Genomic DNA, 24,075 nt, shown 5'->3' on the forward strand with positions numbered 1-24,075 from the left:
TGTGAAAAAGGCTTATGCCTAGGATGATTTTTGGCGCGTGGTAGCACGTTTTTAGAGTGCGCGTGCTTTAAAAATGGCGGGAAAATTTCGTTTCTGGAATTCTTTTCGGCGCGTGAAAGAGGCTATAGCCGCACAAGCGCCGTTTAAAAATGGCGGGAAGGTTTATAGTTGTAGTAGGGTGAATTTCTTCTTGGCGCGTGAAAGAGGATATAGCAGTTTAAAAATGGCGTTAAATATAATCAGCCAAGGCTTAGTTAAGGCGCTAAACTTAATGATAATACGTTATGGCACGTGAAAGCTTCTCTTTTTTTTCTTAGTACTTGGAGGATGCTGTCTCGGCTCCCAAGATTGATCCCTAATTATTTAATAAACTAGGTGGGCTGTAGCTCGAAAATTAGGGCTCTTACGTAATGCGAGGGAGCCAGCCAGGCTTATCCCCCTGTATAAAAAGTGCTTAGTGCTTAGAGCGCCAAAAATAAGAATATCTATTTAGAAAAAAATCCAATTTGTGTTATTAAGACGCTGGGCTCGCTTGTTGCCGGGCCCGGACCCGGACCGGGGGGGGGGCGAGACAGAGAGGGGGGACTGTGTGTTATAGAGCGGCCCGAGGGGCAAAAGAGAACACTTATAATTAGCTTACGTATATTTTTATACCGGGGGAACATCCCCCAGAAAAGTAATTACCTAATACCCCCATCTCACAGTAAGCAAGTACTCGTACCAAAAAGGCGGGGGGGGGGGGTGGAACTCGGAGGGAACGTGTTGCATTTTTTTATATTCTTTATTGATTATTTTTAGGCTAAAAATTGATGAATGGAATATAAAGTTATATGGAAAAATTATTTTGATGTTTTCTCAATTTATTGTAGAGAATCCTAAGGTTGAAATTACTTAACCCCCCATAGTGGGTTTGAACCAATGACCCCGGGTCACCGTCTAAGGTGTTAAGGAATTTTCACCTCAGCGTTCTGTATAGAAAACTGCTAATGAAGGGAACATATTCACTTAAAATAATTTACTATTTCCTTGAAAAAAACCGTATTGTAATTGTACTTCTTATCCTTGTTTTACACTCCCTTTAAAACTTGTTCCCTTATCCTTTGAGGGACTTGGAAAAACACAATCCTTTTTTTTTTACTTGCCAAGCCTCTCAAACGCTTATCGTATATCAATAAATCAATATCTATAAAATATTATGTAATATCGAAGTCAGTTTTAGTTATAACGTATTCAATGAGATAGAAACGGACTCTTCCTTCCTTTGGCAGTTGTTTCGGGTTAGATTGACGTTAGGTCAAACATAGCGGCTCACTATGCCCGGTTTTAATTATTTTCGTTGTCGATAGGGAGCGTTCCCAGTAAGAAGCATTTTCCTTAATTAATTTTTCTCCGCCGGTCGTCTAATGTAGACGTTATTTCCCCGAGTGCCGATGCATTAGGCTTAAGCCTTGGCCACTCTCTAAGCCTATTAATATTATTATTGATAGTATTATTAACCACAGACTTGTAATTAAATTTGTTCCCGAAGTAGACAAGTAAGAGAGTACGTCTACCACCATCTCTCCAATGTTAAGCCTCCCGGAAGGGATTTAATGGAATCTATGAGCGTTGCTTAAGAATATAATATTAAATTTTAATTATTTTGCTCTCATTTAATATTCAAGTTTTAATGGATATGGATAGAGTTGACAGTGATCTATAAAATGGTGCAAATTAGGTCGAAATCGGACCAGAATTAACAAAGTTATGACTAAATTTGTAAAAAGTAGTCGCGAGAAATATAGTAAGGAAAGCCGACATTTAGGAGTTTTCCAGCCATGTTATTTCTATGAATGAATGAATGATTGAATGTTTTATTGACCTTTTGAAAACAATCCCTTTTAAATCAGGGAGGAACACTCTTGGTGTTCACAGGTCCAGAACAATACAAATTACAATACAAAATAAAATACAATACAGAAACCACTAAAATATTTACATTTAAACTAATGACTATGTACATCAACGAAGTGCAGAACAGGCTAAGGTTGGCATTGTCGGCGCAAAGTGGCCCATTTTTGAGCGCCTGTAGAAATGTTTAACCCGCAATACACCCGTGTTTAAAGGGTGAAGTCCCCCACCAGGGTAATATGCAACGAATGTTTTTTCAAAATTGGTCATAACTTTGTTAATTCTGGTCCGATTTCGACCTAATTTGCACCATTTTGTAGAGCTTAATCTACTCTATCTATATTCATTAATAATTTTAAATAATTGAAATTAAAAGTTGCGTAATAAAATTAAAATTATCTTGTTAGCCTAAAGATAGAAAGAGGGGGAAAAATTCAAATCAAATTTCAAGGGATTTGTCGAGTTTTTATCCCGTTTCTATCTTAAGTTTTGTTCGAATTTACAAATGACTTTTTCTTATCTCTTCTTTCTCGATAGACGAATAAATAATACCGAGGCGTAATGTTGGCTTACCCCCTCCCCTGTAAAATTATTTGCATTTAATTGCAGTTTTAAATTATGCTTTAAAGGGAACAATTAGAAGTTAATTAAATTAATAAAGAAGTGACATTCGACGATAAGGTGTCAGTATTATAGAAGTATGTGTTGGGCAAGGTGCGAGTTTATTATCGCGTCTACAACCAGTTCAGTTCATACCAAAACTAGGAGGCGCCTAAAACCGACTGAAAGTTTTTTATTTCATTTTATTTTTCTTAAAAAAAGGAAAGAAAACAGAGTTTCGGGCACTTTTGAATCTCTGGCGATTGCGAGCCGCTCTCGCTTGTAATAGTATTTGTATGTAAATAGCTTTGTTGACTGTAATGGGGCGCCCTCAACATCGATAAATTGCCCTCCTTAAGGACAAACTACACCATTTTAAGACTTAACCCCATTCGCGCTCTAACCCGTAATAAGTAACCTATCCTGGAGCCACAGTAGAAATATCACTTACACTTTAGCCTTGACTTAGTTAAGCGGCTCAACGCGAATGAATTTAATCTGGAAGCGTATTTGCGGTGGTGTCTCGAATTATGCAAAGCCGGATACCGCACGTTGTTTAAATATAAGGAAACAATGTAGTATGAAGGTTGCTGTACCGACGCCAGGGTGCTAAAGGATTGCCTTTGACCGTATTGGTTGTATTTTACTAAACACCTCGGGTTTTTCTTACGCTTCTCAAAAATGGCCCAAGAGAGAGAGAGACACGCGAGTTTTTGTTTTAAGGAAAATTTCTTTATTCAGCTTTTTGGGTCTTTCTTTGTTTTCTTAAGTCGAGGAGTTGGATATTTCATTCATATTTCTGGTCTTAATTCATTTGTTTAATTTTAATTTTTTTTAATTTCGCGAGATTTAAAAATTCCTAATATCACGTGACTTATCAATACATTAATGTTTTCGTTAAGCCTTTGCTTTTATCTCTTTTAATTTTATTTTATAATTTCACGCGCTTAGTGTCACGTGATTAGTGAATGTGATTTTGTCGGTGGCGCGTGAGGAAGAACGTGTTTTTATTTATTTTTTTTTTTAATTTAATTTAGTAATTCGGGTCATTATGTTTTTAAACTTATTATATACGAGTTAAGTGTTCGAGCCCTCGTTTGGGCCCCCGTATTTTCTGGTATGGGCCCCCTGACACTCGTTTTTGCATATTGCGAACAATCTACATTATTCTAATTCGCGCTTAGAGCTCTAAGAATAGAAAAAAACATATTGTAGTTTTTTTAGACTTTAGCTATTTATTTAAAAATAGGACTAGATTGTGAAATTCGGAGAAATTACTTCGCGGAATGAAAAACTCTCGATACTAGGCTAGTTTCTGGTCATTTTTTTTAATATATAAAACTAAAAGTATAGGTTTATAATTTAATGTTTCAACGAGGCCGGAATTTTGGAAAATTTTGCTATATTTATGTTTTTACAAAGTTTCATCGTAAATAGTGCTAAAATAGATTAGATATTCGATCAAATCGAATTGTTTTTAAAATATATATAGAGTATATCCTCGAAATCAGGCCCACTTGGTAGTGAAAGGGATTATAATGCGGACGAATACTTAATGTTTAATCGCCTAAGAATTAAAGTAGTTTATTTCAGTATTTTTTTAAGGCATCTGAGTAAACTAAGAACTAAAAAGACAAAAATGTGGGAGAATGGATTTGAAATGAATTTGGTAAAGTGGGCCTAGACAAATAGATCTCGTGATTGCTAACCATACATTTTCCATAGTCCATAAAATTCAATTGAACATATTTTATATAAGATTACGGATAGCCATTTTACTCGTAACATCAATTTTCAATTTATATTCAGTTAGGTAGTCTGTAGATCAATTTTTGAATTAATGTATGATGAATTTTCACCAACTTTGCATGTAGCCTTATAACTCTGGTTCTATAAGAGATACGGGGATGTCCTTTGAGTATGTTATTGCCCTATTTCTTGGCTTTCCAACTATGCTAAATACTTGGGGATTACGACAATCAGGGGCCGAGTAATTAAACAAAATGTTAATAAACGTCCTCTCCGTAGGATTAACATGGACACGACACCTTTTAACTCTGGTTCTACTAGAGATACGGGCAAGTCCTTTGGGTATGTTATAGTCCTATTTCTTGCCTTTGTAACAAAGTACTACAATCCTTCCGTCCCCGCGTTGCCAACCCCCCCCCCCCCAAATCATAACTCATTGAAAGAAAATTAAGAAAAGAGATCTTTCGAAAAACACGATGTTATTATGTTGGCTAGGCTATATTATATAACTCCCAACCCGCCGTATTTGTTCAATCATTTTAATTCAATGAAGACGATACTACAATAGAGACCTAGCTAACTCAATAACCGTAACTTTCTACGTATTAGTTCATGGAGATTGAACGGAAAAACGTATAAACTTGATCAGAAAATAAGGGAGTCCGAATATCTATCTCCCTTCGAGTCAATTTTGTTTTAAGTTTAGTTTGCACCGTTGTTGAAGGCTTCGATAATAACGTAGAAATAACAAGGAGGTTGCCTTCGTACGTGGTGTAAATTGCGGGTGAAATACCTAACGTAAGTGTAGTAGTAATGGTAGAACAAAAAAAAAATAACTCAAATAAATCGTCATTGCAAAGAGAAAGAGAGACGTACGCTAAAATAAATAAGTTCCTTGGGTTAAAATGGGCTTAGGTATAGTAACGATTACCAAGATGTGGTCCATCCCCTATTGGAATGTATTATAGGGACCCAAGGTTGGTATTGTGATATAAGAAAGTAGTTTTGCGCCGTCTTAGAGTACATATAACGTCTCTCGCCCCCCACCCGCCTTCTTCAAGTTGCGGGAATTCACCTCACCGTCTGTCTGTCTGTATATACCCACCTTTATTTTTAGTATCACCAACGTGAATTTTTTAAAATTTCCTACGAATGTTTCTTATTTTATAATACAAATAGATTTCCCTGGTTCTGATTGGTCGACAGGCTACTGGCCCCCCGGATATTTTAGAGAGAACCAATTATAAATATTATAGGCCTAGGCCATGGTCGTTGATCTGACCTCTCAGAGTATACCATCCGTATCTCATTGAATTGTCGCCGTTGTATTTTTAGGCGTAGTATAGTTTAAATATTCATGGGGGGATTGAAGTGAATTCCCTGTGACGGAGGAACAACTCGGATAGTGCAAATCCCATAAACAAAAGGAAAACGAAGCAGTTGGTCTAAATCAAACATGGGATCGAGCTAGCTTCTCCCCCCTCCTCCTCTACACTTCTACCATGGACCCCATGCACATTCCCCTTATTTCTCTCATCTCTGTTTTCAAGCAATAACGTCTTTCAAATTCCATTTCCCCCCAAAAAGATGTCTTAGTTATTTATCCGTGAATAAATGTCCTCCGTAATTCAATAAGAGGCCCATGCAGAGTCAGATTGCAAGACGAGCGTGTATGTCCATCACTGCGTGTCCTTTAGTGCATGAAATCTTAATTTCTTTAAAATTTAATATGTCGAGCTTTAATCGACCAAGGAGCCAGTAATTGGTTCCGTTTGATAAAGGACAATTAGAACTGTCTTGTTCTAAAAGCGTTTCAACTTGGCATTTAAATTTAAATTGGTCTAAATTCTAATTTTATTTAAACCTAAATATCTAGACCAGTATCTTTTTACCCTTTGGCCCCTCCCCCCGGGTACCATTTTAACAAGTTGAGCGTGAAAACGGACACGTTGCACCTTGACCTCGCAGCGTTGCTACACCGACCATTTAAATCCAACTTGTATCTTATTAAACACATTTATATTTATATTTATGTTTAAATTTTAAATATACTTTTAAATTAAAGATAAAGTCTATGAAGTAACAGTTATTTTTAATAAGTTTTAAATAACCATTTAACGTTTACGACTAACTTGGGTCTTTTGTTTCGAACTTTCGACCAATCAACGCGCTCCTGACTTTCCAGATCATGCTGCTCTTTTGGAACTTATTTTTTCTTGACTAATAATATCAGATAAAATAGTACCTTTAAAGAAGTAACTCAGGGGTAATATTTTCTATCCAGGCTTCGTAAATAAGCTGCGCCCGCGGAATCGAAACAAGATAAACTATATATCCAAGACACACACACACAAAAAGAAGAAAATCATATACGAAAAGCAAAAAAATCGATCTACCTTCATCCTTAAGCCTAATCTTAGTTACGCGGTATCCACAAGCCTGACACGTGTTTTTGGCATTTCCTCCCTGTGTTGCTTAAGATAACCCGGCTTTCTTGGCAGCGCCCTTAAAGCCGAAACCTTAATACCTAAATAGATTAAACAGACGTCGGTCGAGTCGACGTTAGGCCTAACGGGCTCTCTCCCCCCTCACCCTCTCCCCAGAAAACAGAGATCGTATATTTTCATTCTGGTTAGAATATCCTATATGTACTAAAACCAACCGGAGAGATATGAATATATTCAAATCTCACACGAATATTTAACCTACTAAATTAGCCCTTGAATGTATTTAAATTCAGCTCGAATATTCAACAGTTCTCTTAAGCTGAATTTAATAAAGACGATATGAATAAATTTGCAACCAAAATTATGTAGAATTATAAGAAATATACCACTATTAATAGTTATTTTTGTAAAGATTCGTGGGTGTATTTAATTGTATGAATTCGGATCAGAGTCAAGAAGGGGCGCGCGCGAGCGAAGGAGCTATAGCCGCGGCCGCCGCCTTTAATTTTGCACGAGCTTTGGCGCTAGTTTGTTTCAAACTCTTTTTCCCGCCTTTTCTCATCTCCACCCTCGCTGCCGCCCGCACGTGAGTAAAGTATATTTTTCCCGCGCTTTTCTAGCGCGTGAATATTGCAATAGCGTTGGGGGGGGAGGGTGTAGCGCACGAGCCCTAGGGGTCAATCTTAACTAGCTCCCGTATTAAAATCTCTCTATAGTTTCACGGATAGACTTAACCTTTTCGGTACCGTTATAGTATATTATACGTATACTCTAACGTCGATACAAAGCCGGAGTACAGACTAGCGCGTCCTTTCGGTCGAAATACCCTATATTTTCCACCCCATGTTTCCCAGTTTATAACGTGTTACAAATTATAATCTACGATTCAGTTTAGATCAGAGAAAACATTGGGAGGGAGGAGGTTGAACTACACTGGCGGGAGAGAGAGGGAGGGGGCGGGGGCTTATCTTCGCTGTCCGTTCGTCCGTCTTTAGAATTCAAGTCCATTTCAAACCATAGATAACGTAAATATATATATATATGTATACTGATAAATTGCGATGTCTGTAGTCTTTGAGCGGATTGTTAGCCAACACAACTGGAAGAAGGGTTTATTGTCGTTGTTCATAACTTGTGTTAGGGTATGTGCATCCCTTATGGGGCATTCAAAATCGTCTGGTCATAGAAGTAATGAAGTATAGATTGCATTGATGATTTCTCATAGAACCATCCCATTCTGGTCCTATAAATTCCTACACTTTTTGATACACTATGTATATTTATTTTTGATGTCTATGGATTAGACAGGTCGAACGAGATTCATTGTAAGTCTCACGCGCCGTTGTATATCCGGTTTACCTGATTACGTAACGGATTTTGGCGGGAATATCTACACCGCGCTGTATGTACGGTTGTGTTTGGCGCCAAATTATTCTCAATCTTGTTAAGAGATATTGGGTTGACGCTTTCTCCGAATAAGATATCTGAAGGTAACGACGTTGATTGGTCGCTTTGAAATCCCCCACCCCCTAACCTCCCCCCGCTTCACGTCGCTCTACATTATCTTCTGGCTCTAGTTTAAACTTAACAATTCCGATTGGAAGCATTTTCCCATCATGCAATGCAAATGAGGCGTTAATTTAGTTTAATTCGAGATAATTAATTTTAATGATTATGTTATATCTCCCTTCTATTTTCACGGCTGAACACGTTTTATCACCTAATTTAAATTCAAATTAGTTTTATTTTAATTTTTTTATTATTAAATATAATATTTATTGTTATTATTGAATTTATTCATTTTGGGGAAAGCCGACATTCAGGGGTTTTCCAGCCCATGTTATTTCTATGAGCGCCTGTAGAAATGTTTAACCCGCAATACACTCGTGTTTACAGGGTGAAGCTGCCCACCAGGGTAATGCTAATCCTATGGTGGCGAATTGTGTTTTTAAAATTGCTCGTAACTTTGTTAATTCTGGTCCGATTTCGACCTAATTTACACCATTTTGTAGCCCACAATTAACTCTATCTATATACGTAATTAATTTTAATTGAGTTGTTATTAAGAAGTGATAAAACTTAATATTAAAATCTTAAAAATAGAAAAGAAAACAAAATACTGATTTTTACCAAAAAAAATTAATAGAAAAGCCCTTAATTATGAAATTAAATACAATGAGGGAATAATAATTAATAATTTTAATGTAACGCTATTTCTTAACGGTAATTATTAAATTTTTTAAAAAAAAAAGTTATAAATTTTTGCCAGAGGCCACTTCAAACTTAAAGTGGTTCCAGTTTATTTAAATTTTGGAGAAGAAAATTCTGAAATTTAAAAATCTTGTCGCAGGCACTCGAAACTCGAAAGCGAGCGAAAAGGAGAGAATAAAAAAGTGCCGATGGGTAAAACTAAAATTTCTAAATTTCTTTTGTGCGAAAAATGCCAAGAACACGTGTTTAGGCCAAGTTCAAAAGGATCCTCTCTAAAATAGAAGGGGGGGTTACCCCCAGTGCCTGACGGGTAAGGTGGTGGGGAATCTCCTCCTATTGATTAGAACGAAAAGCTCGTACGACGACAAAATGGAGCGTAATACGTCCAATAGAAAGTCTTTGTCACAAACCCCCCATCCCAATCCCCCCACTTATTCTTCCCCAGGGGGGTTCCCTTTTCTCTTAGAATGTAATGACTAGGCCTTGTATGCATCGATATACTCTTCCTACATACTTTATTTATTCCCTACTACCACGTTTTAACGCGTGATATCAATACGCCACGGCTTCTGCCTATTACGCAAACTGCGCGTGAATTAAGTATCTCGCGCTCTTTCTTCTCGAAAGCGCGTCTTTTGTTTATCCCTTTTTCCCGCGTTTTCTATATATAATATAGTCGGAGCGCGAGCTAGCGCGTGTCGCGTGCCGCTGATTTAAGCTTTTAGAGCAATGGCACCGCTGTCTTATCGTCTCGCGCTGTAAAAGGCTACTAACTGCCATTACTATACAGGAAAAAGGCGGGAAACATTTTCGGCGCAAATGAGCCGCGAGCGAATTTTAGCGCGAGACATTAGTCCATTGCTCTCGTGCGAAAAAATCATAGATATTATCACAATGTATAGTTTTAACGCCACTAAGCCTAATGAATTCAATTCAAGTTGCTATAATGTTACAGAGGAACTCTCTGTTTATTTCTGATATCCATGGGGAAGAAATGGATTGGGAAGTTATTTTGATTTTACATTTTTTTTTCGAGTCACTCGTTCGAGAGAAAGAGATGTTTTAAAATATTTTAAAACTAGAAATTGATATATAATATTTAGGTATCACGTGACTGGTGTTGTCTGAAACGTGACGTCACTTTCGTTAGGTGATTTGATAAAGTCTCGTTATGGTACAATATTATTTTACATTATTTTTTTTCGAATCACTCGTTCGAGAGAAAGAGATGTTTTAAAATTATTTTAAAACTAAAAATTGATATATAATATTTAGGTATAGCACGTGACTGGTGTTGTCTAAAACGTGACGTCACTGTATCGTTAGGTGATTTGATAAAGTCCGATCGTTATGGTACAATATTATTTTTTTTTAGCTTGACGTTGATTGGTTAATAATCGAAATGGAGTTGGGGGGGGGGGTGTTATTAGGAACCAGGGATGGGGGGGGGTGAAGAGACCACCTCTTTTAGAGTCATACTTTTTTTGTAACGTATTTGGACACTTACACGCTTCCGTGAACTCTGTAATTGGTCCGGACCCAAATTGGACCTGGTGTGCAGGGGGGGGGCACGAGGGGGTATAATTATATCCACTGACCAAATGAGAAACCCAAATTACTCCCCCCCCTTCTCCCCATCTTTAGCCGCCTCAACCTGACCCTATTCAACTTCCAACATTCGCCAGAACCGATATTAGGCAGTTTAAGCAAACAAAAACAGACAAACATAAAGTCATGGTTCGTTGGCACATCTCTAGCAAATTCAGTTAGCCTTAACTTTAGCAAATCATTTATAGAAACACGCTTTAATGTTAATTCAACTTGTGGAATTTATTTTAAATATTTCTTAATCTCTCTATAATTCAAATATTTATTTTCTGTATTATTATCCCTTTAATTCGAGGGGCAAGTCACTATATGCTAGTGAAGAATTCTTTCATTTCGTATTGAGTCACAAGTTTTAAGAATTCAATTGAAATCAAATATTAAAAACTTATTTTGAATACCGATTTATTTTCTGTGTTATTATATAATCCCTTTAATCCGAGGGGCAAGTCACTCCACGCAAGTAACTTCCATATACTATTAAGTATATAAATAATTCTCTGATTTCGTATTAAGTCAAATGTAAGAATAAGAATTAACCAATTAAAATAAAACCTTCGCTAAATAATATTAGTAATTGTTGAAGGGTGATTATCCCCTCGTTCTAAAGCGGGATCGGGGTTTGGGGGGCGCGCTGTTTTCGCCATCTAGCGTCGATGGTAGTGACGTCACGGTGTGTGTGTGTTTTTGAGGGATCCTCGCGCGAGCGAGAGAGTGAGTGAGGCTTTTCGATCGGGTTCAAGTCTCGCGCCGAGTTCACTCTTTTCGGTCTCGCGCTCGTCACAATCTCATCTCGAGGAAATAATTCTGTCTCTTTTTTTAAAAGTATAACTGTCCTACTTCTCGAACCTTGATAATAGAACGAAAATATATACTACACGTTCATTTCTTAATATTTAAACTTAATTTTAATTATATAGTTTATAATTTTTAATTTTAACTTTGATTTTATTTTCTTTTTACTACTAAAGTGTTTATCATATCGGCGGTGAATTTATTTAAATTTTATTTCTTATTTATTTTTCTGTATCTCTCTGTCTCTCTGTGTGGAAATATAGGATAGGAGAGTCGCTCTGTTAATTTGGATTTTTGGCTGAAGAATTTAACGATATCTGGACTATTTTTGGCCTATTTTTATCAACGAATGATTTCCTAAAATTGGTAAGTACCTACTTTTATTTATTTATTTGCTTAATTTATGGTGGTGGAGTTTTTTGAATATTTATTGAAATTTTGTTATTTGAAGTTTCGATCCCTTTTAATTCTTCATCGTAAAATAAGTTAAATTAAATTAGAGTAAATCAAATTTAAATTTAATAATAATATACAATAACGTGACGTGAAACGAATGAAGTTGAATTTAATTGGGTGCCTTAAATTTAAAATGTCAGTTACTCGCTTAAAGGTAACTTAATTGTTTTTAGAAAACCGCAATTTTATTTTCGAAGCGCATCACGCGCTGATTGTCAAAATTTTTCTTGATTTAATAATTTAATTTTTGGTTCCTCGCGCCGGCCGATGAACGATTTCTTCCCGCCTTTTTATTTTGCTCCTCCCCCCCCCAAGCTTCCACCCATCGGCCATGTTTTTAAAATTGATGGTTTAGCGCGAAACGTCTCGTGCGCGGGAAATTAATTCTGACACTTTTTTTTGTTTTAATTATTTTAAACACGTGCGGTCTTTCAAAGAGCGTCGCTTAGGAAATTCATCATTTATTATTTTATAGATATTTTTATTTAAAATTCTATAAATAATAATTTTTTTATTAATTAATTTTATGGGAAGATTTTTACCTCATTACTTCATTGGGTAATGTTTTGTAATTAAAATAAGTTTATAGCTTCAAGGCGCAGGTGGTTTTAGTTGCAAAATCGATTAATTAGTAATTCAGGTTTCATTGTTTATATCGTGGGAAAATATAGCCTTAGAAATTTTGATCTGATTTCAATTAAGGTCAACTTCCCTTTTTGACTCGGGTTTTGATAAAGAGACTGATGCCCAGGGCCCCAGAAATTATAAGGGATACTGCATTGATTATTATTTTGGGACCCCTGTTATTCGACTTGGATTCCAGTTAAGCCCAACCATTATTTCGGCTTCGCTTTTACACACAAATTTCAGTTTTACCTTCCCTTTACGTGGAAATGTTTATCATCAGGAGTAGATTGCCCGGAGTCATTTTCTTTTTCTGATAGATATTGTATCCTTATATTTTCTCGTTTGGTTTATTTAACGAAGATAATTTCTGAAAAAGAAATCTATACCCTAAACCTAAGAGGACAGACAGACAGACCACTACCGTACCGTGTCGCCGACGTCCTCGTGTCCCCTCTTCTGTCCACTCGCGACAAGAATAAGCTTAATTCTTCTATGAATATATACCTAGTCCAACTTTTATAAACTCAAAATACGCTTAAATGATAAATAACCTTATTGATAATATTTTGAATATTCGTGTTATAATTAAACTGTGTAACGATTTTAATCTTACTTAACTAACGTATTCAATAGTTCGTCCAATTTATACTTAGCTATAGTTAAAGTACCATTAACTAACCACTAACTAATTCCTATCCTGAACTATAATACTCTTAGTTATAAGTTACAAATGGAAACTCCGGGTTGCCTCGCGTAATTTTCACTATTGGGATTAGCGAGTTATACTTTTTAGTCTAGGGAATAAATAGGCTTAGGAAACAAAATTTTTCAACTGTTACCAATGACTCTTTTTAATTATTATAATTCGTAAAGCATGCAATTAACATCAAAGTTATTCATAATAAATTTCAATTCTACCCACTACCCTTTAATACATTTAACATATTAAATCTGATATAGAATTTAAATTTAAAACAGTAATTATTCTTACGTCAACTACTTCCTCGATATTTTAATAATATTTATATTTAAAGTGAAACATACAGTACTTATCTGTTCATGGGAGCGACCCATGTTTGACCGACCAGTGGTACGAATTCATAGTTGTTTTTATTCACACGCACAGACACGTTTACGCGCATCTCAATGACTCGATCGTCTTTTTAGTCGAGAGATTCTCCAAACGTCTTTGACCCAACGAAGTTCTCAACAGCGAAATCCTCCATCCGTCCTCTCGGGTACTATATCGCCAACCTTTACCCTCGGACCGACATACATTTTTTTCTTGTTACTCTTCGCTTACACACTCTGGAGTTGTGCTCTCTTCGCCTCTTTTAAAAAAACGTTTTTCTTTTCTTATTCTCTTTCATCTACATGTTTTTAGTCTCTCCTCGAAAATATCACGTGGTCTTAAGTTTGTACGTCACCATCACCTGGTTAGTTTATATATTTTCGTACCATGTCGTACCATGTCGTACCATATAGTAATTGTTAAGATAAGTGCTCGGGAAGTAGCTTTACATTGTTGGAAGTAGTTTCAAAAATGTCGTAAACATGTTAATCATTTTAAAGTAAAACTCACAATAGATAAATCCTTAACCATATATTTTTAACTTTAAAACTCAGAGGCATTGGCAATATAGTTGCTTTGATAAAAATAGAAAATAGGTTTTGAAAGTATGTAAAGGGGATAGCGTTTCTCAACGTGAAAAACACCTTTGTCAAGGCAACCATCAAATATGGGGAGAGTGTCCATTATAACCATAACAATAGTAACCCTAATAATCACGAGTAAAACCCCTGCAGAAGGCAACACGCTAAAAAGGAGTAGGCCATGGAGGAACTCAGTGACGTCCAGCATCACCGATTACCATTCCTGGGTGCGACCCCTTTTTCCATAGGTTTATAATTATTTTTGGCATTACAATTCTCCCCAGATCAATGTCTCAACGTCCACGTGAGACCGCATAAAAATCAATAAAATAATTATAGATAGAAAAATAAAGACGACGTCATAATGCTATGTACATGTGCACTAATGTATTTACATGAATTCCTACACTCATCCAAATGGATAAGCAACCAAGAGCTAATAATAATAAGATTATTATATCTCGACAACAACCCGTTTTGTGACTGGGTCCCGAGGACGCAAAATACGACTTCCATGGTCGTGGATGGAAGGAGTATCTTTCGATGTGTCCTCTCCATCATCATTATTATCAGGCATGCAGAGATCCTCATCTTGCAATATAAAAGCCTCCCTTTCTACATACGGCTTTAATTGGGACACCCTGTAAGTTCCTTTTAAAAGTTTATGGCTACTAGGATGTTCTAGCCTATATGTGTGTGGGGAAAGTTTTTGAGTGATTCTGTATGGTCCCTCAAATTTCTTAGATAATTTAGCGGTAAAATCATCCGCCGCTCTAGACTGATAATGAGTCTTTTTAGACACCATATCACCTAAATAAAATTCAAAAGATCTATGGTGCTTATCATAGTAAGCTTTTTGTTTTGCTTGAGATTTCTTGATCTCTTCCTTCGCCTTTTCCAGAGCTTTTTGTACTCGTGGAATAGCACGCAAACCATAGAACTTTTGCACTTCAGGATCAGAGAAGTGATCTGGGTTTTTGGGTGTTATTAAACTACTGGCTGTTCTAATCTCATGACCGAACATAAGTTTTGCGGGTGTGGTTCCAGTAGTTTCTTGGGTTGAAGTTCTGATGGCCATTGCGAATTGAGATAGATATCGGTCCCAATCCCGGTGTTCATTATTACGAATAAATGATGCAATCATGGTTCCTACCGTACGGTTATACCGTTCAACTAAACCATTACTTTGGGGTGAATACAGGGAGGTATATCTCTGTCTCACTTGTAATTTTTCGAACACCAATTTAAATAATTTTGAAATAAATTGTGACCCATTATCACTCACTACACAACTAGGCAACCCAAAACGCGAGAAAACGTCGTCAATCAAATGATTGATAATCGGTTGAGTAGTAGCACTGCGCAAGGGAAAAAGCTCTACCCATTTTGTTAAATAATCGGTTATTACTAAGATGTATTTGTATCCCCTTTTACTTCGTGGGAAGGGACCTTTCAGATCTATTGAAATTACTTCGAATGGTTCTGCTATAGCACTCGGTTTCATCAAGCCTGTTGGCAATTGCGAAGGTACTTTATAGGCTTGACACACTGTGCATGATTTTACGTAGTTCATCACATCTAGGGTTAATCCTGGCCAAGTATATTGGCTTTTAATCCTATTTAAAGTTTTCTTAATTCCCAAGTGGCCTGCTGAGGGAATATCATGATGAATATGCAAAATACGAGCTTTTAATGACTCTGGTACTATAATGCGATAACTCTCCCATCCATTTCTTAATTTATCAATATCTTTATATAAAATTAAATCCCGAATATCACACGAAGGAGCTTCTTTTTCCACCCATTCTTTCAATTCCTTTTCCTGGGGAATTATATTATCTTCTAAATACTTGATTAGGGCGCCTAAGTATTTATCTTGTCGCTGTGCTTCTCTTAATTGTTCAAGATCGAATTGTACTATGGGGTCAACTGGCTTAATAGCAGCAGTATATCCATCTACTGAAGGCGGTTCATAAGCGCGAGAAAGGGTGTCAGCGACCACGTTTAATTTTCCAGGAATATGATGGATACTGAAATCAAACGCTTGCAAGCGAGAAATCCACCTTGCAAATTTACCTGTTGGGTCAGGTGCAGTGTGCAACCATTTAATCGCGCTGTGATCGGTATATACCGTAAATTTTGAACCGTCTACGTATGGTCTGAATTTCTCTATAGCCCATAATACACCAAGGCATTCACGTTCCGTTGTCGAATATTTCTGTTCTGCGGTACTAAGAGAACGACTAGCAAACTGAATAACATGTTCTTTCCCCTTTTTATCCTGGGAAAGGATTGCTCCTAAACCCGTATTCGACGCGTCAGTGTGAATGACAAAAGGTAAACTATAATCGGGTGGTGTTAGAATTGGCGCTTTTGTCAGGTGACTTTTCAGAGTTGTAAAGGCTTCCTTCTGGGCATCTTTCCACTGCCAGGGCTGATCTTTGTGTAAAAGTAAATTTAAAGGGCTAGCTATAGTAGCAAAATTTTTAATAAATTTTCGGTAATAGCTTGCCATTCCCATAAATCGACGTAATTGTCTGACTGTACGGGGTGTTGGGAAATTTGATATAGTAGCAGTTTTGTCGGGGTCGACGCTTATACCTATTTCATTAACAATATGTCCTAAAATTCGACATTCTTTCTGGCAGAATTGTGTCTTGGATGCTTTTATTGTAAGTCCGGCCTTTGCTAAGCGACAAAAGACTTCTTCTAACGTTGTCATATGGGAAGCAAAATCAGCTGATGCGATAACAATGTCATCTAAATATGCACAGACTCCATTGTGTATTAAGTCACCAAACAAATTATTCACCATCCTCTGGAAGGTGGCGGGAGCATTGGTTAAACCGAACATAAGAACTTTCGGTTTAAACAATCCTCTGTGAGTTATTAGTGCCGCTTTATCTTGATCGTTTGGGTGTAAAGGCACTTGCCAATAACCACTTTTCATATCTAGTGTGGTGATATATTTTGGAGCATTTATACTATCTAGAATATCATCTATCCTTGGGAGAGGATAAACATCTTTGCGAGTTATTGCGTTTAATTTTCGATAGTCTATAACTAATCTGGGTGAACGATCTTTATTTTCTACAAGAAATGAAGGACTAGCCCATGGACCTTCGGATGGTTCAATGATATCCTGTTCAATCATATCATTTATTATCGCATCAATTTGAGCACGTTTTGCTGGGGAAAATCTATATGGAGCAACCGCAATAGGATGATGGTTTCCAGTGTCAATATAATGTTCGACTCTGGTCGTACGACCGGGAACAGTAGAAAAAATATAATCATATTCAGAAACCAAGGAAGTTAAAACCTGTTTTTCATTTAACTCAAGGGAGACCTTTTCCAGGGCCTGCTTAATTCCATCATGATCAATATGACGTTTTGATCGACTTCTGTCTATAGAGGCATGACAAATGGAGTTCACACTAGCACCAGTTTTCTCTTTACTAAAACTAACCATGCTAGTCTCATCCTCTGGCCAACAGAAATACCCTTTCCCATAATTGACACTCATTCCTGTCAAAGATATTATATCATGACCCAATATACATTCATACATTAAGTTTGGTACATATGAAACTTCTGATGTTATATTTTTCCCTGGTAACCCAATTGGTAAGGAAACTGTTCCTTCTATTGACACTAAAGACCCATCCGGTTGCATTAAAGCTGAACATTTATTGTTTGTTTGATATCCCTGTTTTTCTATTAAACTTTTTAAATTGCTATTTAGAATTGTATGAGTAGAACCAGGATCTAATAGAGCCAAACACGGAAGAGATCCTAAATATATTTTTAAAAAATCCTGCTTAGTTATATTATGTTGATTATTATTAATTATTTCTGCCCTTTCACTTTCCGTGTTAGATCCCTTTTGTTCTAAGAATGCTGAGCGGGCGGATTGGCACCTCCCGTCCCGCTCCCTTCCCCGTTTCCCGAATTTGAATTCTTCTTTTTAAGGGGACAAAACTTAGCTTTGTGTCCTTTCTGGGCACATTTAAAACATCTCATGTTACTCATAGATTTCCCTTCTTGAGGTTTACTATTTTGAATTTGTCTATGAGGACAATCTGGAGCCATGTGACCCGGTTTTTCACACAGAAAACAACGAGGATTGAAAATAGTACTCTTTTCATTACCTAATTTACTGGTAGATGATACTATGTTATGTGGTTTAGATTTTAAGGCATATTTTTCTATTTGCATCGCATCATCTAAAAAATCACGAACGGTTAAGTATGTTTTTGTCGCGAGATGAATTTTTAACTCATTGCGTAAATTGCGAAAGAGTAGGCGAACTTGTTCTCTGGCTTCTAAAGGGGTATTTAACTGCCCAAATAATTTTTGGATCACTGTGGCATATTCACTAACAGTTTCCTGTGGTTTTTGTACTCTCTCAGCTATTTTATCTTTTAAGTATTCATCATTTGAAGCCCTTTCAAATGCGCTTTTCATTCTTATTTCAAAATCATCCCATGATAAAAACGGCGATTCCGTTTGATACCAACTCCACGCGGGGCCAGACAGCATTGAAGGTACAAATCTTTGGACAAATATATCCTCCGATATATTATTCATTAACAGCATTTGTTTTGCTCGTCTCAAAAATTCTTTTGGACCTGGGTCCACTGGATTTCCTTCAAAAGTGGGAGTGGCCAAGGGAGAAGAAAATTGAAATACTGAGGGAAATTGGGGTAGCGCACTAGCACCAGGGGTTACAGTGGGGTGAGGCAGTGAAATAGTGGGTCCTGCACTGCTAAAGGAGGGTACGGATGGTAAAGAGGGTAGTGTTGTAGGAACGGTTTGGGGAACACTAATTACCGTGGACTGTTGACCACTCATTGCTGCCTGTTGTTGCGCAATCAAAACCTGCATATCATGCTGTGTTCTAGCTAAGTGATCCAATCTGTCTAAAATTGTTGTTAAAGTGTTTCCACTTATGACCACATTACCAGTTCCCGGTTGAACACTACTTTGCGCACTTGTGCTGGGAGCTTGCGTTGAAGTTATTTGTAAGGGGGGTGTAGGGTTAGGTGTAGTCTGAACTTGGAGTGGAGGTGCAACATTAACAGGGCCCCCTGTGTCTATAGTACTATTAACAGGCGTTGTTACTGTTACTGATCTAGTGGGAGAACCACTACGAGAACCTGGTAAACTTCTTACTAATCTAGGCATTGTTACGACAGGGACAGTTGGTGGACATAAACGGCGAACTAAACGGAGTTCGTACCTTTCTTCTCTACTTCTCTTTAATGCAGAACTTAATTCAGCGCTAAAACGAGTGTAAGGATTCATAGGACATTGCAAAAACAAAACTCATATTCACTATTGATAACAGGTAGATAGCATCACCATCGTCAATGAGTAATAAACTTCGATCTTTCTATGCTTAATTAAGTAATTAGCCAATCAAAACAGATCTATCCCGGACGGACCCCCATTTTTGTAACGATTTTAATCTTACTTAACTAACGTATTCAATAGTTCGTCCAATTTATACTTAGCTATAGTTAAAGTACCATTAACTAACCACTAACTAATTCCTATCCTGAACTATAATACTCTTAGTTATAAGTTACAAATGGAAACTCCGGGTTGCCTCGCGTAATTTTCACTATTGGGATTAGCGAGTTATACTTTTTAGTCTAGGGAATAAATAGGCTTAGGAAACAAAATTTTTCAACTGTTACCAATGACTCTTTTTAATTATTATAATTCGTAAAGCATGCAATTAACATCAAAGTTATTCATAATAAATTTCAATTCTACCCACTACCCTTTAATACATTTAACATATTAAATCTGATATAGAATTTAAATTTAAAACAGTAATTATTCTTACGTCAACTACTTCCTCGATATTTTAATAATATTTATATTTAAAGTGAAACATACAGTACTTATCTGTTCATGGGAGCGACCCATGTTTGACCGACCAGTGGTACGAATTCATAGTTGTTTTTATTCACACGCACAGACACGTTTACGCGCATCTCAATGACTCGATCGTCTTTTTAGTCGAGAGATTCTCCAAACGTCTTTGACCCAACGAAGTTCTCAACAGCGAAATCCTCCATCCGTCCTCTCGGGTACTATATCGCCAACCTTTACCCTCGGACCGACATACATTTTTTTCTTGTTACTCTTCGCTTACACACTCTGGAGTTGTGCTCTCTTCGCCTCTTTTAAAAAAACGTTTTTCTTTTCTTATTCTCTTTCATCTACATGTTTTTAGTCTCTCCTCGAAAATATCACGTGGTCTTAAGTTTGTACGTCACCATCACCTGGTTAGTTTATATATTTTCGTACCATGTCGTACCATGTCGTACCATATAGTAATTGTTAAGATAAGTGCTCGGGAAGTAGCTTTACATTGTTGGAAGTAGTTTCAAAAATGTCGTAAACATGTTAATCATTTTAAAGTAAAACTCACAATAGATAAATCCTTAACCATATATTTTTAACTTTAAAACTCAGAGGCATTGGCAATATAGTTGCTTTGATAAAAATAGAAAATAGGTTTTGAAAGTATGTAAAGGGGATAGCGTTTCTCAACGTGAAAAACACCTTTGTCAAGGCAACCATCAAATATGGGGAGAGTGTCCATTATAACCATAACAATAGTAACCCTAATAATCACGAGTAAAACCCCTGCAGAAGGCAACACGCTAAAAAGGAGTAGGCCATGGAGGAACTCAGTGACGTCCAGCATCACCGATTACCATTCCTGGGTGCGACCCCTTTTTCCATAGGTTTATAATTATTTTTGGCATTACAACTGGTTCATTTATCGTGATGGAAGAGAAAAGGGGGGGGGGGGTCTTTGGGTATTATGAGGTAGTAGCTGTTTGTCGAGGGGTCAAACGGCGTTCTTGACCAGGGTTTTCCATTAGCGAACGTCCACTGGAGTCCCCCCCTACCTTCTTCCTCCCAAAGTCCGCATCCCCCGAAGGCCCTTGGCTAGCTCGCTTCTTTTCTTGGACTGTTGGTTGGGGTTTTGGGGTCTCACCCCTCCCCCCTGGCTACGTCTTTTCCTTTGCCTTCCTTTGCCTTCCTCCCCCTCTTGGGGGTATAGTGCATTAACAACGTTTGCACATAATGTTTACTAATCTATAATGTCACGCTTCCCTTTTTTTCTTTCGCTATAAACGGAATTAGGACGGATAGACCCGGGACAACTTTCCCTCCCCTCATCCCCCTCTTTACTCCCCCCCCTCTCCTCGAATGACACAAAAGAAGAAAAGGGCAAAAGCGAAATGAAACGACAATATATTATAGACCTTTTCGATGCTAGATCCGAGCCGTTTCCTTGGCCGCCTCATTTATTGCCTTACGAGAATTAGTTAGATTTGACCTTTAAAAGAAATACAAGGAATTAATTTATTATATTGTATAGTTGGAAATTTATTTTTAGGGAAAAATCCCGGATTTTCTTATAGTATATAATATTTCATTCCAAGATATTAATTTATTTTAAGGGACTAATCATAAAGAAATTATTTCCACCCGTTTTCTTTTGTATAGATTTACATTTTATGATTTTTAAATTATTACGAACCTTTATGGATTAAAAACAGCGCGTGAAATAATTTTTTAAACGCACGCGCTTGCCTTTGACTGTAGTATAATATAATATATATAATTTCAAAATTGCACGTGCCGCTGGTATATAAAAATTCGTTAAAATTCACGTGAATCGTAATAAATTTAAAAAAAAAAATTAGCGCGTGCCCTTGGCTATAGGCCTAGTATAATAATATATATTTTTCAAAATTGCGCGTGCTAGTATATAAGAAAGCATTGAAATTCAGTAAAATTCGCCTTAGTAAATCACTGAAACTTAGAGTATGGCGGCGTTAGTGTATTTTAATCTTATGATATTCTGGTGAAAAGGTCCGAGTGCTGCTCGGTGGCGGGGTCCATTCTTATACGAGTCGCTCTGCCTCTCTCTTCTCGTCTTATTGGACAGTCTGATGTCCACTTGGGAAAAGGCCGGACAGGGATGGTGCGGTGTCAGTTGAGGGGGTTACTTTTAGCGCTGTTAAAGTTGGTGCTAGGAATATTTTAGAGACTGTGCTCCTTTCTTCTTGTATGTATCCCCGTCCGTTGTTATTTCCCTTTTGGGAGACATTTTAAGCCGGCACTCCCGACCCACGCTCGCTCGCTCGCTTTATATAGCGTTATAGGACAGGACGCTTTCAACCCGACAAGTATTAAGATTGATAGATTCATTTAGAAACTGCCATTGAAAAACACCCATGCAACATTTTGACTTTAACAATATTTTCCAAGGATAACCTATTTAATGTTAGAATTTCTTTAGTTCAGTACGGTCTTTTCCTATATAATATATTTTTTGAGCCTTTTTTTCCCGGTAAATATATATTTTGAGCATTAATTTCATGTAAAATATATATTTTGAGCATTAATTTCCCGAAATAAAATATATATTTTGAGCAATAGCATTATTTATTTTGCTACAACAACAAATATATTTCAGAGAGACAGAGAGAGGGGGGTGAGTCGTTTCTTTGGAAACATAATGAAAAACAGATTGGTTTCGTTTTGGACGGGGGGGGGGATAATCCTTATAGTTGCGATGGGGTGCACTGCACGCTTCGTCTCATAGTCGTAAAAAGGTCGATATAAATAAGAACATAAGCGTCCAGGCAGCCTGCATCCACGGCACAAGATGCTAGCTTCTTCCCGGAATAAGTGTGAGTGAGAAAGAGAGTAAGTCGGAAGATATTGGGTTGGATGGGTTTCCTACTTCCATACCTCAATCGATTGGTCATCAAAGCGATCCAGGAAATAGCCGTAATAAACTCGCACGCGCCACCCTGCATATACCACCAACTACCTATACACCACGCATCAACTATACCCCTTCTTCTTTTCTTTAGTTTTTGTGTCTCCTTTATGGCCTATAGTCTCTTAGCGCCTTCGACTGATGAACATTAAGAAACTAAATAACTCTGTTGCACTTAAAAGGGGAGGGCAACAAAAATTAATTTCCTTCCCCCTTCCCGTTAAGGTTGCCAGTAATTTGTGACTCTAGCATCTCCGGTAATTGGAACTGAACTAAATTGAACCGAATGCTTCTGTTGCACTTAAGGTACTAGAGAAATTAATCCCGCCCCCCTTGTTTTCTTAACTTTAGGGTTACTAGTAATTTGTGACTCTAGCATCTCCGGTAATTGGAACTGAACTGAATTGAACCGAATACTACAAGCTTTCCATTACCTGTTGTAGATATCGGTTGAATAGCTGGCAACACATTCCATATACTATAAAAAATACAAAATACCACGTATTCTTACATTATATCAGATCAGATCAGTTATGTATAAAACTACTTTAGTATTACTCCGCGCATGCTTCGATAGTTCAGGTATAGTCGGAAAACAATATAGGTGCATATATATTGATGTCAATTTTCTTTTTCTTTTGGGTTTGTCAACGCGTAAAGATAATGGAGAAGAGACCTTCGTCTTTGAACTATGTTTCTTATTTGCAGCAGCTCGAAGATATAGCCTCGCGCGTCACGGTTTTTGTCATCTCTATATAGAGGACAACCTATTTGAAAAATAAACTCGACGCGGAATTTATTCATTTTGCTTAAGAATATGTTGTTCTATAGTTCCCCTTGATGACTCTTTATATAGGAGTTACTTAACGTTGAAAGTAGAACAAAGTACCGCCGACCGAACTTCTTTTTAATGTACTTTTGATATTGCTTCTAAAAGTTGTAGTAGAGCTTTAGGGGGGGGGTTGCCCCTGGAGGATTGAGAGGTAAAGGAAGAGGGGGTAGGGGTAGTGATAGCCATTCGGTGTTTCCATCTGTCTTCATTTTGTGGTTGACGTCTGAGAGACAAGCCAATCCCCCCTGTCCCCGTCCCCCTGTATGGGCCCCCTTTACTGCATGACTACCAACCAACTCGGAGTTCTCAGTTCGTGGCCCAAATTGGCCGTCAGTTTCGCTTTACACTCACCGTTCTTATTATACCTTCCCGCCATTTTTTTGTTTTTA

General features: G+C 37.3%; 1 protein-coding gene across 4 annotated transcripts in view; it reads left to right on the top strand.

Annotated features, from left to right (window-relative positions):
* The window catches only part of PlexA (plexin A), a 138,817-nt gene that overhangs the window by 9,308 nt on the left and 105,434 nt on the right, over positions 1-24,075 (top strand). For all 4 annotated transcript variants that reach the window (XM_089846868.1, XM_089846867.1, XM_089846870.1 and 1 more), the window contains exon 2: positions 11,561-11,663. The gene's annotated coding sequence lies outside the window, so the exon portion shown is untranslated. The remainder of the gene's footprint in view (positions 1-11,560; positions 11,664-24,075) is intronic.

Source organism: Phalangium opilio, unplaced genomic scaffold (genome assembly GCF_054372755.1).
Source record: "Phalangium opilio isolate 3A_F unplaced genomic scaffold, DU_Popi_V2 ptg000081l_1, whole genome shotgun sequence".
Lineage (NCBI taxonomy): Eukaryota > Metazoa > Arthropoda > Arachnida > Opiliones > Phalangiidae > Phalangium > Phalangium opilio.